This window comes from Balaenoptera borealis (assembly GCF_965194805.1).
Source record: "Balaenoptera borealis genome assembly, chromosome: 3".
Classification (NCBI taxonomy): domain Eukaryota; kingdom Metazoa; phylum Chordata; class Mammalia; order Artiodactyla; family Balaenopteridae; genus Balaenoptera; species Balaenoptera borealis.
This window is the reverse complement of record NC_138866.1, coordinates 122,258,004-122,277,427: the sequence shown is the minus strand read 5'-3', so window position 1 is coordinate 122,277,427 and position 19,424 is coordinate 122,258,004. Positions and strand designations below refer to the sequence as shown.

Below are 19,424 nucleotides of genomic sequence, written 5' to 3'. Positions count from 1 at the left end.
CCAATCTGCTGTGAAGACCGGGAAACAGGCCAGTGGAGGCGGAGCCAGAAGTGGGACTCCCAACACCTGTGGCTTAGCCCCCGCTCAGAGGCTTGAGCTCCAGGGGGTATGACTAGGTTCAAATCCCAACTTCACCGTTTATTCTCTGGGCCTTAGGCAGATTAACCTCAATTTTTGCATTTATAAAGTGGAACTAACAGCAGCACTCACCTCAAAAGGGTACTGGGAGGAGGATTAAATTAGATAACACATATAAAGCTTTATAATAGGGCTGGCACACAGTACACACTCAATATATTTTTATTTTTAGTACTATTTTTATTATAATCACGGTGGGGAGGACAAACTTTTCCTCTGCCCACTTAGATTCAGTGACTGGGGACCTGTGAGTTAAACTAACAAAAGACAGGTTAACATAAGAAAAGGTAAAAGTTCATTCACATACATACAAAGGAGCTCACAGGAAATGTGGCTCAAAGAAGCAGTTAGAATTTGGGGCTTATATACCATCTTATTTTGTTTCCCGACTTTATTGAGATATAATTGACATAACACTGTATAAGTTTAAGGTGTACAATGTGTTGATTTGATACACATACATTGAAAATGATTACCACGCAGCATTAGCTAAAACACCTCCATTATGTCACACAACTACCATTTCTTTTTTTGTGGTGAGAACATTTAAGATCTACTCTCCTAGCAACTTTTCAGTATGTAACACAGCATTATTAACTATAATCATCATGCTCTACAGTAGACTCCCCATAACTTATTCATCTTATACAGGGAAGTTTGTATGCTTTGACCATCATCTGCCCATTTCCTCCCCCCTCCCAGGCCCTGGCAACCACCACTCCACTCTGTTTCTATGAGTGCAACTTTTTTAGATTCCATGCATAAGCGATATTGTATAGTAGTTTTCTTTCGCCATCTCTTCCATTTAAGCATGTCCTCGAGGTTCGTCCTTGCTGTCACAAATGACAGGATTTTCTTCTGTCTCATAGCTGAATTACATTCCATGGTGTGTATACACATATACCACATCTTCTTCATCCATTCATCTGTTGATAGACACTTAGGTTATTTCCATGTCTTGGCTATTGTGACTAACACTGCAGTGAACATGGGGCTGCAGCTATCTCTTCAAAATCTCACTTTCATTTCCTTTGGATATATACCAAGAAGTGGAATTGCCGAATCTTATGGTAGTTTTGTTTTTAATTTTGTGAGGAACCTCTAGACGGTTTTCCACCAATTTACATTCCCAAGAACAGTGTACAGGGCCTCCCTTTCCTCCACATCCTCACCAACACTTGTTATTTCTTGCCTTTTTGATGACAGCCCTTCTAACAACTGTGAGGTGATATCTCATTGTGATTTGGATTTGCATTTCCCTGAAGATCAGTGATGTCCAAGCACCTTCTCATGTAACTTTTGGCCATTTGTATGTCTTTTTTGGGAAAATGTCTATTCAGTTCTTCTGCCATTTTTAAATTGGACTGTTTGGTATTTTCCATTTGCTTTGGGTTGTATGAGTTCTTTGTATATTTTGGATATTAACCCCTTATCAGATATTATATACCATCTTAATAGGGAAAGAGGAGAAAGGGCACTTATGGGAAAACAAACAGCTTTTAGGAAAAATAAATGGGCCCTTAGGAGAATAGCTGGGAGATGTGAGAGGTGTTGTGATAAGGTCTGTTTAGGTGAATTCTTATCCGGGTCTCAGGTGACTGGAGTCCGTCTTCTCTGGTTGTGAAACTCCCAGGAGGGAATTTATGACATGTGAATTCTTTGGGGAGGCTCTGCTTTTAGGCAGATAAGGGGAAGTTCAGAGAAAGGCCTCCTCCTGCATCTGTTGATTCTCAAATATCTTCAGCTCAAAATAATCCTTAGGTCACAGTGGTAGATTTTGTACCCCTCCACTCATTACAGGGGAGAGGGTGGGGAGGATGGGAGATGCAGGCTTAGGCTGGAGGGCACCTGTCGGTTTTCAGGACACCTTCCAGACTCCTCTCCCTGGCTGAGGTTGGGGCACTGGTGGCCTCTGTTCCTTATCAGAGCTTGCTCAGGGCTACGCTAGAGCCGTTCCATCCCCCACCCCTCCCACCTGGGGCAATGGGGTGGCTGCAGGCGACACTAGGGAACTTCATCCACAGGTGAATAAAGCTGGGATGGGGGGAGGGGGCACTACTGCTGGGCTGCAAAAGTCCCCAGGCCATTCCTCTACGAGGGAGGCTGACCCTTTTCCCTGCCGGCCCCATGACGTCAAGGTCCCCCAGGGTAGAGAACTTGCCTGGTCCCCCTCTGCAGAGCTGCAGGAGCCAGCGGCGTACTGAGCATATTTGACTCATGGTGGACCATTCTTTAACACTTCCCTCCTCTAAGTGATTACACTGTAAAGATCGTGAAATGAAATGAATACATTCCATAATGAAGTAAAGTTTGCATTTATCAAACAAAAATATTACACCTCCTACTTGGCTCTAATTTCACAAATAAAACCTTCAAGGTGTCACACAGAGTGGCAGAATTGAAACAGAACCCTCAAGTTCTGTTTCTTTGTCTTTACAATCACTTTACAAGTTCTGTTTCTTTGTCTTTACAATCACTTTGTCCTTGCTTATTTAGAATCCACTGTTTAAATGTGGGAATTTGTGCTGCAGGGACTGGAGATGGGGCGGCCCGGTTAGGAATGACAAATGAAACTGTGCTTGGAGTTTGGCTGGCCTGTGTGTAACAGGGAATTCTCGGAGTGAGCTTTCCTGTAGAACACAACATTTATTAATGAATATGCAGTAAAAGTGGTAATTTGAAGCTTATTTTATTTACTATAAAAATTACAGTAATTGGAATAATTGTCTAGAACGTCAACCAATAAAAGACTCTCAGAGGGGAGTATTTTGCCACTGACAGGGTTTAGAACTGCCAGCACATGGGAGAATAAAAGGCAGATAGACTTTATTCTGTTACTGTTTTAAAGTTCTCTGCATACATCCCCCTCCCCCCCTTATTGCCTACACTTGGAGTATACAGCTTCCACCATCCTGACCTTTGCATATCAATAGCACAAGCTTTCCCCACCCTCATGACCACCCTCAGGCTCCTCGCCTCTCAACCTTGAGCCAGAGGTTGGCTGGCCACATTGCTGGGATGTTAGGCCCCAAGGCCAAGATGGCTTCCTACTTTCTCTGGCCTCCAAGACCCATCCCCTACTCCACCCCAACCCAGTCCTGGCTGGACAGCCTCCTAGACCTCAATTCACTTGAAACGAGCTCTTAGACATAATTCAAGTGGGAAAACTGAGGCTGCAAGAGGGAAAGAACCTCTCCTGGTGTGCAGCTGAGGGCAGGAGCCTGACCCAGCTCCCAGCCCCCTTGGTGACTGCTCAGCCCCAGCTCGGCTTCCCTGCAACAGTTAGGCAGGAGGAAGGTGAAGGGAGGCCCTGGGATGGGCTGGGGCACCGCAGGGTTGATTTGCATCTCATCTGAATAGGCCCCTGCATCTCACAGCCAGAGCAGCCCCATTTATAGAATCCCAGGGCTCAGGAAGATCCCTTCTGGCCCCCACCACCTCCCCTGTGCAGTGTCACTGAACCCCATTCCCTATCGGTGCCCATCATGACACAGCCTCACCCTTCCTGTGCCTGGTTGTGAAGAAGTTCTCCCTGGGAGAGGTGAGCAGCATGGGAGGGGCAAGGTCTATTGGTTCGACCCCAGACGCTTCACCTGAGCAGCAAGCAGGTCTGGGCCTTGAGAAGGGAAACCCATCACTCACCTGGGTCCAAGAGGCACTAGAGGGAGGTAAGGCCCAGCCCTGAAGAGCCTGAGGGGACTGTGGTGCTTTGGTCTGATGCTGGGCAGAGATGGCCTGTGAACGCCAGTCCTGCTTTCACCTGGCTGCGAGAATGAGTTGAGTCAGGTGACAGGAGCTGGGACAGAAACAGAGCTGGGGGAGGAGGCTAAGGGCCAACTACTGATGCCCACAGGAGAAGCCCATCCTGAGAGTGGGATATTCAGGCAATGCCCAACCCTCCAGCCCCCAGCCCTTGCTCAGACAGCCTGGCTGGATTTGGGGAAGAGATACCCTTCCTGGCCATGCTCCCAGAGAAGAGTCTCATCCCATCACCTGGGGCCCCTCTGGGGGCCCTTCTGGAAGCCACCACAGCCCTGCTGATGCCCACTGTCTACTTGCACTCCTCCAGTGACAGAAAGCTCTTTAGTTCCCCGAAATCATGATCACGGCCCCTAGTGAAACTGCTCAGGTCCCTATGCGGCTCCTGGGCACAGAAGCCTTTCAGACAGTTGCTAATCAGGGAAGGGAGAGGATGCAGAGACAAGGGAGGAACAGCCAAGAAACAATAGTGCAGCCTCGGGGCAAGGTCCTGGTTCCACCTCGAGGGATACACATAACAACATCTTTGAGCTCTTTACAGAGCTAAAACCCCCAACAAATGGAAGATGTTAGCATTCTTCATCCCAGAAGAGCTCATCAAGGGACTACCTGAGGCCTGATTAAAGGAGTACAGGCCCTACACACACCCTAATCCTTATTAGCAATCCCGCCCTTGAACCATTGCTATAAAACTCCTCACCAGTCCTCCCAGATTGGGACACACGGTTTTTGAGGGCACAGAGCCCACTGTGTCCCCCTTTGCCTGGCAAAGCAATAAAGCTATTCTTTTCTACGTCACCCAAAACTCTATCTCCGAGATTCGATTCAGCACCGGTGCACAGAGGTCAAGTTTTCGGCATCACTAGCTCTGCTGGGAAAAGTTTCTTCTTTTTGAGCTGGAGCTTCTCTCCCTGGAACTCACCCCATTGGCTGGCCTGGCCCCAGACACTGCTGTAGGGGCGGAAAACTTTTCCCTTTTTCCCTTCTAGGTTCTTTGGCCGGATTAATAATTAAATTGACATAGGACAGATTAATAGGAGAAAAACAAATTTCATACATGTGGGATCCCCGTAAAAATATGAGACTCCCAAGGGCAGTCAGGAGTAATTGAGGCTTATATACCATCCTGAGCTAAGGAGAAGGGGGTAGGGGTCAGGGGCTTCAAAGGGGAGGAAGACAATTCACAGGAAGATGAGAAGAGCAGATGTTTGGTAAACAAATGTTTGTCATGCCCTGCAGATAAGTCTTCCTGATATGAAAAGTTATCCTTCCTGGTACAGGCCCCTCTCTAAATAATTTTAGGCAGTTAGGGGGGAAGTAAAAAGCTCTTCCTGAGCCCTCCGGGCCCCCACTGTCTTCAGTTCAAAATAATCTACATGCGAAATTGACACCTTCTGGGGTGGCATATTCTGCTTCCCCTCACTGTCAAACCTGCCAGTGGTGTGGGGTGTGCCCCACAAGTTCTGATTTATGATCAGTTCCCTCCAGCCTCCCCACGTCACCACTTCTTGGCCAGTCTCAAAGTCTGTTCTGTTTTTTATCACCTCATACTCTCTGGGGGGCATAAGTCACTAGAGGGTTGCAAGCCAAGGCTAGAGGCCTGCCTATCAGAGGTCTTATAAGTGTCAGGAGCCTCCTGGGTTCCCCAGCCCTGGGGGAGGTGGGAGGAGAAATATGGGAGGCGGGGAGTTTGGGATCACTTCACACTTGGGGAGGTGGGGCTCAGAACCATTAGTCAGCTCTTGTCTTTGCTTTCACCTTTCCCAGAAGGAAGTGAGGAAACACCTCCTGAAAACAATGGCCTGCCTGCCACCTGCCAGGGTTGTGTTTGTCCAGTGAGCTCAGGCCTCTCAGACACGCAGGGAATGTAGAAGACCCAGCCTGGAATAATCCAGGAGCACCTCCACGCACACACACACACACACACCCCCAGCCCTGGCTTGGCACCTCCCCAGACACAGGAGGGCGCTCACCCTGCACTTGATTTACCCCCCCAACCTGCCCACGTGGGCTTGTGGACCACCCCCACCCAACTGCTAGAAGAGGACAGTGAGCTGGGGCACGCTCTCCTCCAGCTAGACTTAAGGAAACACTTTTTTTTTTTTTGGCCATGCCACACGGCTTGTGGGATTTTAGTTCCCCGACGAGGGATTGAACCTGGGCCACAGCAGTGAAAGCACCAAGTCCTAACCACTGGACCACCAGGGAATTCCCAAGAAACACTTCCTGAGGCCACAAACAGTGACCCAGGCACTATGGGGTTCCAGGCTCTGGATGAGTTTTGAAAGCAGGAGGGATGCCCAAGGGGTCAGGCAGGATAAAGCTCTCCGCAGAGTGAGGAACAGGCAGGGCCGAGAGAGGGGGAAGATCGCCCAGTGCCCGAGCAGGTACTGAGGCCTAAGCATGGAGATGGGGGCACACGCCCACGCCCACTGACAATGCCCCCCCCCCCACCCCAGGTCCTCCACAACACAGGCGGATCTTTTACTGCCTTGTCTCTCCTGGTCTCACAACAGTCCTCTTTCACAGCTAATTCCTATCAGAGACCTGGAGACCTGGAGTTTAAACCTCATGCTTCAGTCCGGCCTTCCCCAGAGCCTTTCAGACCTCTCTGGGAAGGGCCAGGTAATCCCCAGGATAGGCTGTGCAGGGGTCAAGTTCAGCCCAGGGTTCTGGGTTTCACATCAGCATTTAGTCCCAATCACTGTCTGGCCTGCTTGGTTCCCTCTGAGGGCAGGTCACTCCAAGATTCCTTCAGTGTGGTTTTCAGTTCCTGGGGTGGGTGGTGGGGGGCGCTCCCCTCTGATTCTTGATCCTGATATTGATCTCACAATCCCACCTACCTCAGACCCCTTCTTACCTCTTCTAGCTTCCCCTCCAAGAGGGGTCAGGGGCCAGGGAAGGGGGTGCCTAGGTCAGCTCAAGGACAGACTCAGGATTAACAGCTTTTAGGTCATATTTGATAAGATTTGATTTCAGACCCCAGGGGCCTGAACACTCCCAGCAGGGGCTCCAGTAAGGCAAGTGAGGCATCTAGGGGGCAAAAGTTTAGGAGGCTCTCACCCTCAGCGTCCTGCAAGTGCAGGGTCAGCACGTAAGAGTGAGTGTCTCTTCAAAACAGTCTCTGACATAAATTGTACCAATGTTTTCTTAGGTCAGTTTCCCAGGCAATAGAAATAAAAACAAAAATAAACAAATGGGACCTAATCAAACTTACAAGCTTTTGCACAGCAAAGGAAACCATTAAAAAAGTGAAAAGACAACCTACGGAACAGGAGAAAATATTTGCAAATGATGCAACCGACAAAGGCTTAATCTCCAAAATATACAAACAGCTCATACAACTCAACAACAACAAAAACAAACAACCCAATCGAAAAATGGGCAGAAGACTTAATAGACATTTCTCCAGAGAAGACATACAGATGGCCAGTAGGCACATGAAAAGATGCTCAACATCACTAATTATTAGAGAAGTGCAAATCAAAACTACAATGAGGTACCACCTCACACCAGTCAGAATGGCCATCATTAAAACGACTACAAATAACAGCTGCTGGAGAGAGTGTGGAGAAAAGGGAACCCTCCTACACTGTTGGTGGGGATGTAAGTTGGTACAGCCACTATGGAAAACAGTATGGAGGTTCCTCAGAAAACTAAAAATACAACTACCATGTTATCCAGCAGTCCCACTCCTGGGCATATACCTGGACGAAACTATAATTCAAAAAGATACATGCATCCCTATGTGCATAGCAGCACTATTTACAATAGCCAGGACATGGAAACAACCTAAAGGACCATCTACAGATGAATGGATAAAGAAGATGTGGTACATATATACAATGAAATACTCCTCAGCCATAAAAAAAGAATGAAATAATGCCATTTGCAGCAACACGGATGCAACTAGAGATTATCATACTAAGTGAAGTAAGTCAGAAAGAGAAAGATGAATACCATATGTTATTAATTATATGTGGAATCTCAAATCTAAAATATGGCACAAATGAACCTATCTACAAAACAGAAGCAGACTCACAGACATAGAGAACAGACTTGTGGTTGCCAAGGGGGAGGGGAGGGGGAGGGATGGACTGGGAGTTTGGGGTTAATAGATACAAACAATTACATTTAGAATGGATAAACAGCAAGGTCCTACTGTATAGCATAGGGAACTATAGCCAATCTCCTGGGATAAACCATAATGGAAAAGAATATTAAAAAAAAGTATGTCCATGTGTGTATAACTGAGTCACTTTGCTGTACAGCAGAAACTAGCACAACATTGTAAATCAACTACACCTCAATTTAAAAAAAAAAAAAGGAGGGAATTCCCTGGCGGTCCAGTGGTTAGGACTAGGTGTTTCCACTGCCAGGGGCCGGTTTCTATTCCTGGTCGGGGAACTAAGACCTGGCAAGGCGTGTGGTGTGGCGCCCACCTCCCCCCCAAAAAGAGTATCTCTTTATTTTTAAATTATTATTATTTATTTTGGTGTAGGCACTTTGCTGGCCTTACTTTAGGCCCAGATTAACATCAGGGGAGAAGAATTGAGGAAACTGGTCCTTCTGCAGGCAGGCAGGCATGAAGGAACAGAGCTCCTTGCAGCCAGAACCCAGGAGTTCCAGGCTGGCTCCAAAAGGAGAGAGGAGCCACCACGCAAACACAGGCAAAATGTTATGCAAATCAGCCTTTTGGAGGTCTGCATGGGGGTGAGGGTGGGAGGCTGAAGGAAGGAGCACCAGTAGCCAGACTGGAGGGAGGGCACCTGGGTGGGTGCTGCACCCATTGCACAAGGGGAGGTCCAAAATCACTTCAAACTCCCAACCAGACCAGGACTTAGTAAAGCACAACTTATTGAGATGGTTGGTTGCCACTTTAGGTCTATTCCAGTGAATGAAAAAGACACCTTAATGTATTTCATTTACTCAGTGAAGGGGAGGTGCAGAGACAGGTGTTTGTGGGGAGGAGAAGAGTGGGGCAAAGCAGACAGAGGACACAGAATCTTCTCAGAGGCTGATTCTGCTTATCGTACCAGCCACTCAGAGTGCCCCAACCAGACCTCCTTCAGGCCATCCCAGGCCCCTCTTCCAAGAAGCTCACAGAAGCTCTCCTCCTTGGGGTCCTGCCTTGGGCTCACCCTGTAACCAAGCAGGACCCTCTGAGGCCTTCCCAGGACAGACCCCCTCCCCCATATCCTCTGCTGTAGCTCCTCTCTGAAGTACCCAGATAATAGTATCTTATGCATATTTCCTGAGTTTTTCAGATGCTAAAAACTACCGCCAAATGGAAGAAATTAACTACTTGATGATCCTGAGCATGGCGCCCCCAGACCTACTGGTGCCTAAGGACTGATAATGTTAACCACTCTGTTACCTCAACATCAACCAGAGAATTGTTCATGAGCTGATCACATACCCCGGCATGCCCCTCCCTCGCCTGGTCTTTAAAAATGCTTTGCTGAAACCCTTCGGGAGTTCAGGGGTTTTTTGAGCACAAGCCACCCATTCTCCTTGCAAGGCTCTGCAATAAATCTTTCTCTGCTTCAAACTCTGACATTTTGATTTGGTTTGTTTGGCCTCTGTGTGTCGGGCACACGAACTTGCGTTTGGTAACAACCCCATCAGCGGCTTAGCCTGAGGGATACTGGAGGACAGGACTGGGAGAAGATGGAAAGGAGAAGCTGTGCTCTCCTCTTCCTTTCCCTGACCCGAAGCGCTGGCAAATAATGTGAGCACGACTGGGGAAGGCATTCTAGTCCCCTGAATGTCACTTCCATTGGGAAGCCCTCCTTGACTTACCCTCCCCACCCTCCTCAGTACCTCCTGGGCCAGGAAGAGGGGCCTGTCTGAGACTTGGGAGATCCAGAGTTGTTTTGCTGATTGCTTTTAGGTGTCCTGCCTTCTCCATCAGACCATGTCACTCCAATCAGATGTGATGTCATGGATGTCTCCCCACCCATCAGTGTCCCTTTCAGAGCAGCCCTGGGACAGCTGGGCTGTGTCTGCCCATGGATCCCCCTTAGGCTGAGCCCTTCTCCCCCACCTGTGGGGTCCCACAGAGGACCTTGTGAAGATACCCCATACACACACTCTCTCTCCCCAGTTCTCAAGACATCACTGGGGAAAGAAGAGGACAGGATTATGGAGAAGTGGCCCAGAGGCCTAGAAACCACCGGTCACGCTGGGACACGTGTTCTGAGTGCAAGTCTCCCCCGGCCACCCCATATGTATCTGAAACAATGAAGCTGTATTTATTACTTGCAAAAAGAAAAAAACAAAACTTTACTTGCTATGAAAGCACAAAATCTGTGCAACGCAAGAGCTGATCTTACACAGGGTATGGAAAGCATGCTGTTCAGCAATTGGCTGACTTTCAGAAGCCAGACTGTTTGCAGACTGGCTGCCTTTCAACCTTAAAGTTTAGGAATTGGTTGCCTTTCAGAAGCGGTAGCGCTGGGGAATAAGGCTGTTGCTGATTGGCTGGCTCTCAGAAGCGTGGTCACTGGAATGAGACCGCCACTGATTGGCTGGCTCTCAGGGTACTGCCGTAAGGCTGTCAATGGTTACTTCTGCCAGGTTTAAAATGGATCTGTTCGTGGCTTAGGGCTTGGTCCCAGAAGTCTTTTCTTTTCTTGAATTTAGAGAATAGAAACGTTTTATTTTCACCTCCCCCACAGTCCTGACTTCTTCCCTCTCTGACCAGCCAAACACTGATCATCTGTGCCCCAACTTTGTCCAGAAGTTAGTCTGCCCAGGCCTGGTCATTCATTCCTTCAACACCTCTTTCTCGGGTGCCCACAATGGGGACCAGAGCTCTAGAAAGCAGACCAGATCCCTTCCCTCCTGGGGCTGGATACACCCTCCTGAGCCCAGAGCTGGGCAACCAGAGGGTGTTTCAATATTTGTTGAGGGGAGGCATGGTCAGTTCTACCTCCCAGGCCTCCAGGGCAGGCAGAGGAGACCTTGTGGCTCCGGGTCTGGCTTCCACTAGGGACCAATCAGATGGGGCCTAGAGCAGCTGGGTGAGAACTCAGCTAAGGGAGGAGAGAGGGGCCCTGGGGAAGTTGGGGAAGTTCAGAGCACAGCACAGTGCTGCCTGTTGCATGCTCAGATAACCACTGGCTTGGGCCTGGGTCCCAGAGCAAGGAGAGGGCTGCCTTTAAAGACAGCAAAAGGCCAAGAGGTGCGTCTGTGGAACCTCTGTCCAGTGCAGAGAGCCAGGTGGGTACCAATGGCTTGTTTCCTCCATATTATTTATAGACTCTGCTTTGTTCCAAAGAAGATTGGAACCTAAGCATTAAAAAGATTGGAATCTGTCAGTCTTCCGCACTAGACATCCCCTGCATGAGTGGTTGAATGAATGAATGAATGAATGAAAGGCTGTAAGGGGATTGCATGGTAGATTTGGCAGAACTGGTATAAGCCATACCCTTCGGTTTTTTTGCTCCTGTAAAATCTAGCCTCAGCACTTGCCACTCCCCCTGTTCACAGCTTACTGGTTCCTCATATCTGGGACCTAGTCTGAGTCCCTTATGACCCAGCAGGGGTCCTAGTCCTCCTTGGGTGGTATTTTGGCCCTCACTCTGACTCTACTCCACCCAGCACTGGAGAGTTGAGGGTGTTCTGATGGTCTGGATTAGTTGGCTTTAACTCTTCTAGAAAATGGTGAGTACCTTTGGCAAAAAACAAAATACATTAATTTGGGTCCTAGGTCAGAAAAACAAATTTATGTTTGGCTTTGGTCTGGGTTGGTTTTGGCCTTTGGCCACTGGTCAGGAGAGCAAGAGAGGGCAGGGAAGATTGTCTTGGCCCCAAAGCAAGAGAAGTGGGTCAAAGCCCAGCTCTAGGGCTTCCCTGGTGGCGCAGTGGTTGAGAATCTACCTGCCAGTGCAGGGGACACGGGTTCGAACCCTGGTCTGGGAAGATCCCACATGCCGCGGAGCAACTAGGCCCGTGAGCTACAACTACTGAGCCTGCGTGTCTGGAGCCTGTGCTCCGCAACAAGAGAGGCTGCGATAGTGAGAGGCCTGCGCACCGCGATGAAGAGTGGCTCCCGCTTGCCACAACTAGAGAAAGCCCTCTCACAGAAACGAAGACCCAACACAGCCAAAAGTAAATAAATAAATAATTCTTTAAAAGCCCAGCTCTAGCCAGAATCACATAAGGAACTGGGCCAGGCCTTCCCCTGGACTATTTATGTTAACACACATTTCTGAGCACCTGCCATGTACTAAGTATGGTGTGGGGCTCACATAGACTCTGCCCCAGACCTCAGGGGGTTCAGAGTCTAGTGGGGAGACAGATAAGTGAGTAGGGCTTTCAGTGTAGGGTGATCGGGGAGTGAGCAGAGGGGCTGTCTGAGTGCAGTGGAGGCCCCAGATTCAGCTTAGGGTGAGAGGTGACATCAGAAAGATGTTATGGAAGCAGGACTGGCTACATAACCTGTATGGCCCCATGCAAAATGAAAATGCAAGGCCCCTTGCTCAGATTTTGAGATGGCGATGGCAGAGCATTAAACCAAGCACTGGGCCCTTCTCAGCACAGGGCCTGTGTGACCGCACACATCCTACACCCACAGTGCAGGCCTTGCTTAGAGGAGGAGACACCTGGGCTGTGTCTGAAGCATGAGTGTGAGTGTGTGGGGGAGGGGATGGGGGTGCATCGCAAGCAAGGGTGCTATGCAGGCCATGAAACAGCCCTGTGTGTATGAGGACCTGGCAGCTCTGTGGAATTCCCAGAGCCTTGTTTCCTCAGATCTGGGACTTAATACCTATCCAGGAGCTGATGCAACCCAGACAAGGTTTTCCCAGGCCTCAGGGATCATGTGAGGCTGCCAGCATCCTTTCTTGTCAGGGGATAGGGCTGGGAGTGGGGGGACGCCATCATTTTAATCTGACATTATTGGGAGGTGTTTTTTTGTTTGTTTTTTGGCTGCGCTGCATGGCTTGCAGGATCCTAGTTCCCCGACAGGGGATTGAACCCGGGCCCTCTTGGCAGTGAGAGCGCAGAGTCCTAACCACTGGACCGCCAGGGAATTCCCCTTATCCTTTCTTAAGAAACAGAAGTTACTTTTTGTAATGTATTTGGCAAATAAATAAACATACAAAAGTGAAGTGAGAAGCCTACATTGGTTTCCCTAAAAAAACTAAAAGTGGCTGCTCTGTGAACTCCCCAAATCTAGGCTCCATGGGGCTTGCCCTCTTGATGTCATATGTCCCTGGAGAAGCCATAAGTGACAGGCAACCAGCCTTGCTGAGCGCCCAGCTGGGCGAGGGGCAGACAAGTTCCAGGAGTTGGGAATCAGGAAGGCTCCTGCCCCGCCAGTTCTCTAGTCTCTGCAGGGTAAGGCACCAGCTCAGGCCAGGAGCTGCTGAGAGGGCAGCCTTGAAAGCCAGCAGGGAGATAACAGGAGACGGAGAAACCAAAGCCTCCCCTGATAACCCACCAGGAAGCCAACACAGAACAAAACAGAGAGATAAGGGGCAGACTGCCTTTCTCAAGGCCAAACGGTTTTAAAAGACACTCCTTGGGGTGGACATTGGGTTTACAGACTGGGCTGATAAAGAGATCCTTTGGTGCGGAGCTAAAGAGATAAATGAGTCTCCACCAGCTGGCTTGGTGACCTCCAACAGGACTGGCCTCCTGGATGGACAGCAGCTGGACGCCTCCAGAGCTCTGAGTTCCGGCCTCATCCCCCACGGTCAAGGCTGGGTTCTCCTATGTCAGGCTCCTTGGGCCTCCCCTTTTAGTCTAAAGTGGGTACAGTTTTGTTTGATTTTTAAACAAAGGTAGGTAGACTGTATGTCTAAGAAATGCTCAATCAAGTGTCTTTGAGCCAAGGAGGGCCTTGGGGGCCATGTGGTATGACAAAGGCCACCATGTGACCTTGGCTGCTGCTGGTGTGCCTGTGCCCTGTGACTGACTTTCTGTGAGCCTCTGTGTTCTTGTGGGCAACGGGGACAATGAGCCCAGTGGGGCAGGGCTGGGGGAGGAACAAGAGACAATAGATATAAAGTACTCAGCCAGTACTGCCCCTGCCTGGGCGCTGTGCTTTATTTATTTATTTATTTATTTATTTATTTATTTATTTATTTATTTATGGCTGTGTTGGGTCTTCGTTTCTGTGCAAGGGCTTTCTCTAGTTGCGGCAAGCGGGGGCCAATCTTCATCGCGGTGCGCGGGCCTCTCACCGTCGCGGCCTCTTTTGTTGCGGAGCACAGGCTCCAGACGCGCAGGCTCAGTAGTTGTGGCTCACGGGCCTAGCTGCTCCGCGGCATGTGGGATCTTCCCAGACCAGGGCTCGAACCCGTGTCCCCTGCATTGGCAGGCAGATTCTCAACCACTGCGCCACCAGGGAAGCCCGGCGCTGTGCTTTAGAAGGCCTCACTCTGGTCCTGCCCTGCCTGCTCCCTGCCCCACTGGGACCAAGAGTAGAACCCACACTCCATTCTAGACTACACTCTGGGTCCCCTGCCTACAAGGCCCCCAGCCCACTTTCCAGACCTACGCTGGTTTCTGCCCACCTTATCTTCCCAAGGGCTGGCCAACGGTGCTGTTGTGCAAGAGGACATAGGGAAAGTGTAGAGAGTTTGAACAGACGTTCTGGGGTGCCGACACACAGGAGTCCGAGGCTACTCATGGTGCAGGATGGAGCCTGTGATAGAATATGTTCCAGTCACCACTGTATTACCAACCACCCCAAAACTTAGTGGTGTGAAACAGGAACAAGCATTTTATTGTTATCTCTTACGGTTCTGGAGTTTGACCGGACTCAGCTGGACTGTTCTCTTTTCGGGTCTCTTATGTGGTGGCAGTCAGGTGCTGGCTGTGGGCACTGCACCTCCACCTATGCTGGTGTGCGCCTGGACTTCCTTGTGGCATAGCAGCTGGGGTCTAAGAGCAAGAGTCCTGAAAAGGATCAGGCAGAAGCTGTATCACCTTTCGTGATTTCTATAACTTTCGGTTATAGAAATCATAGAGCATCGTTTCTGCTGCAGTCATAAGGCTGCCCAAATGAGAGGACAGGGCACACAGGCTCCACGTCTTAATGGGACATGTGTCAAAGTACATTGTAAGAAGGCACTTGGATATATTGTGGTAGCCACCTCTGAAATATGCAACATGCCACCAAAGAGAAGGGAAGCCAACCACGGGTAGGAGCCTCTGTATGTTCTCTTGCCCCAGGCCTGCAAATGATACAGGCAGTGGCAGTCTTCTGTCACCCAGGTTCCTCTGATCTAGGTGTCCAACCTGTGGGAAGCCATTCTGTTTAAACCAGAAGGTGTCCAGCCAGGACCCCACAGCCAGTCTCCCTGACCTTGTGAGTCCAAGAGCAGCAGCTAGGGTACAGGCCTCAGAGGGGAGGAATGATTGAATTAGTCCCAAGAGTTCTTTCTGGCACAAGACTCACCAGGAAACCCCACCCTTTCCCCTCCAGGGGCAGAGGGAGGGAGAATCTGCCACCTGGCCATGAGGTCTCCTATCCTGATGGAGAGCCCAAAGCCCTAAATTCTAGGCCTCAGTCACTGTGTGATCTTGGAGAACTCACTTGTCTTCCAGCCTCACTCTCTCCTCCCCTGTGAATCGGGCTGGCGGGCTGGGCTGGCCCTAAAGCCTCTGCCCACTCCTCCACACCCAGCAACAGTGACTGCCTGCTCACACAAGTCCCAGCTCTCCCGTTACCTCCTTAGGAGAACATATCACCCCTTCCAGAATATACCCATCCCTGGCTCCATGGGGGCAAACCTGCTCTGATTTCGATCACAGCTATTTTCCAGATCAGTGCCCAACAACAGGAGATGTTTGCTGCATCTGACTTCACACAGCCTCTCCTAGGGACTGGCCCATGGCTGGGGCCGCCTCATCCAAATCTCTCCCTCTGTGGTCTTCTTCTCAGAGAGGAACCCTGGGCTGGAGGAGAGGGCAGATTTGCACCATTCAATCGGGTGGTTCAGCAGCAAGCATTTTCAGTTTCTAGGACATGGGAATGGCAGCCCAGCAGGAGGGAAAGGCATCTTCAGCTTAATATGGTGGGGGCTGTACTCTCAGCAGGGAAAAGGGTCAAGGTCAGGTTAATGAGGAAAATCAGGGCCTCATGCAAGCTAGAGGGTGCATCCCCCACTCTGTGATCTTCTTCTGGAGGAAGAAGTCCAGCAGGGAGGAGAGTTTGCTCTCAGGTCCTTAAAGGGAGAAAACGCAAGCAACTGGGGCTGGTGGAGAGCAATGGGCTGGGAGGGAGGACCCATCACCACCCCCAACCTCAGAGTGGAGCCCGCCTGCCAGGGAAATCACACACACCCAGGGGGCCTGCTGGGAGGTAGAGGTGGGTTTCAGTGCTCTGTGGGGAGCGGTGGTCAGTCTTATGGGGGGAGAGTTTGCAGAGACACCAGTCCTGGAAGGTTAGAGAGAGGACTGAGGGGACTGTGGGGAGAAGAGGTGGCTTAAGAAAGGAGGTTGTGGGCTTCCCTGGTGGTGCAGTGGATAAGAATCCACCTGCCAATGCAGGGGATGCAGGTTCGATCCCTGGTCTGGGAAGATCCCACATGCCATGGAGTAACTAAGCCTGTGTGCCACAACTACTGAAGCCTGCATGCCTAGAGCCTGTGCTCCGGAACAAGAGAAGCCACCGCAATGAGAAGCCCGCGCACCGCAACGAAGAGTAGCCCCCGCTCGCCACAACTAGAGAAAGCCTGCGCATAGCAATGAAGACCCAACACAGCCAAAAATAAATAAATAAATAAATGGGGGGAAAAAAAAAAAGGAGGTTGTGACCAAGCTGAAATGGAGAGCCCCTCACCCCTTTACAGGAAGAGACCTGCCCTTACCCCTAGTATCCATCCCAGCCCACGGCTTGTCTCTGTCCCCTGCGTCTGGGCAGTTTTGAGACTGAAAGTATTCATTCCAGTAAGCTGTTTAAGCTTCCCATGGAGGCGGCAAGGACTAACAAAGACAGAGGTGACATTGTGTATAAAAAGGGGTTTACCTTGCATGGGGTGCTGAAGAGTAATGGCTTGCCTAAGGTTGCCAGATGGAGCAAATAAAAATACAGGACTCCTGTTACCAAAGGCAAGTTGGTGTGCTCAACACACAATGAGGCCAAACAAGCCAAAAAGTTGGAAGAGCCAAGGAAGGTTTGTTGCAGGGCCAAGCAAGGGGAATAGGTGGCTTGTGCTCAGAACCCCACGAAGTCCCTGATGGTTTTCAGGGAGAAGTATTTATAGGCAAAATTTGGGAGTGGGACTGCAAGGTGTGGCATTCTTCTGATTGGTTGCTGGTGAGGTAACAGGGTGGTTTTCCAGGAATCTTGTGCTCAGCCTGAAGTTACCATCGTCCACCTGGGTGGGGACCTTAGTCCCTGTAGAAGGGCTCAAAGATATTGTTATGTATATTCCTTGAGGAGGAACCAGGATCCTGCTTTAATAGCTGCACTATAAATTCTTGATTGTTCCTCCTTTGTTTCTGCATTCCCTTACTTCCCTGATTAGCAACTGTTTATCTGTTCCCTAGAACTCAGGGAAATCTAGGAGGCTGAAGCCTTTATCCTGCAAATAAGGAACAAGGAGTGAGGGTCAGGGGCAGATCACAGAAAGGCTTTTGTGCCCAGGAGGGCCCCACAGGGTCCTGCTCTGTTACAACAATACTAAGACATTATTTACCCTTTTCATTATGTTATCATTTGACTGATCACTCAAAAGAATGGTGGGTAAATCTGTTAGTGCCTTAGCACAAATTAAGGCAGTGGCACATGAAGGAATCAGGATATGCCACCCCAAAGTATTCCATTTTGGCATAAGGTTATTGTGACCTGAAGGCAATTGAGAATCAACAGATGCAGGAAGAGTTCTTTATCCTCGCTTTATCTACCTAAAAGTAGGGCATCGATTTCCCTTTGCGGAGGTGTTTCCCTCAGTACCAGGAAGGGAGGAGAGACTCATCACTAGAGTTGAAGAGTGAACACAAAGATGAGTCTATGTAGACAGACCTTACTAGAATAACCCTTATCTTCCATCAGTTCCTTCATATATTTCCTAGCCACTTTCCCATGGTTTACTATTCCTCAAAGCCCAAACCCCCTTTCCTTTGTTAGAATGATATATAAGCCCCCAACCCTAATAACTCCTTTGAGGTTCAGTTCTTTTCTGTAAACTCCCATACATGTAAATATTAATAAAAATTGTATGCTTTTCTCCTGTAAATCTGTCTTTTGTTTGTTTAATTCACAGGCCCCCAGATTCTGAACCTAAGAGGGTAGAGGAAAAGTTTTTCCTCCCCACCACACCAAACTATACTGGTAGTCACTCTAAGCTTCATTGCTGTGTATTTGCAATATGAATGCCCTTGATGGAGCAGTAAAAAATATTAATTTTATTAAATCTCAATCTGTGAGTAGTACATGTCTGTCTTTTTAATATTCTGTGTGAGAAAGGGGAAAGTATGCATGAAGCACTTCAACATCCAAAGGATGTTGTTTGTCTCAAGGAAACGCACTTGTGTGATTCTTTGAGTTGCCAGCTAAACTAGCTGTTTTCATGGAATACCATTTTTGCTTGAAAAAAAGTGACAAACAATGAGGATTCAGACTCTGATAATTTGGCAGACATTTTCTTGAAAATGAATATAGTGAACCTGTCACTTCATGGAAAACGATGGACACTATTTGTTGCTTACAGTAAAATTTGAACTTTCCAGCAAAAGTTAGAATTTTGGAAAACTTGTATTCATCACTGTGAGCTTCACAGCTTCCTACTGCGATACTGAAACCAAGCAGGACCCTGTGGGGCTCCTAGGCATGGAAGCCTTTCAAACAGTTGCTAATCAGGGAAGGGAGGGGATGAAGAGACAAGGGAGGAGCAGCCAAGAAACAATAGTGCAGCCTTGGGGCAGGGTCCTGGTTCTGCTTCAAGGGTTATACATAACAATGTCTTTGAGCGCTTTTTTTTTTTTTATCATTTAAAGCTACATTTAATTCTTGTACAACCATCTTTGTATTTTTGGATTATTTTCTTTCTATTTTTTTGTTTTTTGAATCTTTGAATTTTATTTTATTTATTTTTTTATACAGCAAGTTCTTATTAGTTATCTATTTTATACATATTAGTGTATATATGTCAATCCCAATCTCCCAATTCATCACACCACCACCCCCCCTCTTTGAGCTCTTTACAGAACTAAAACCCCGAACAAATGGAAGATGTTAGCATTCTTCATTCTGGAGAAGATCATAGTTTAATAACCTTGAGAACTTCATCAAGAGACCACTTGAGGCCAGATTAAAGGAACCAGAGAAGCTCATTAGGAGGAAACCACCTGAGGCCAGATTAAATGAGTGCAGACCCTGCACACACCCTAATCCTTATCAGCAACCTGCCCTTGAACCATTGCTATAAAACTCCTCACCAAATCCTCCTAGGCTGGGACACACAGTTTTGAGGGACACAAGCCTGCTGTGTCCCCCTTTGCCTGGCAAAGCAATAAAGTTATCCTTTTCTACATCACCCAAAACTCTGTCTCCAGGATTCAATTTG

The 19,424-nt window shown here is 48.8% G+C and overlaps 1 protein-coding gene across 1 annotated transcript in view; it reads right to left on the bottom strand.

The window, feature by feature from the left end:
* Positions 1-410: 410 nt before the first annotated feature.
* Positions 411-19,424, bottom strand: part of SCAMP5 (secretory carrier membrane protein 5) — a 128,549-nt gene continuing 109,535 nt past the window's right edge. Inside the window, exons 5-6 of the transcript XR_014243149.1 lie at positions 3,781-3,902; positions 411-2,768 (exon numbers count right to left, since the gene is read on the bottom strand). The gene's annotated coding sequence lies outside the window, so the exon portion shown is untranslated. The remainder of the gene's footprint in view (positions 2,769-3,780; positions 3,903-19,424) is intronic.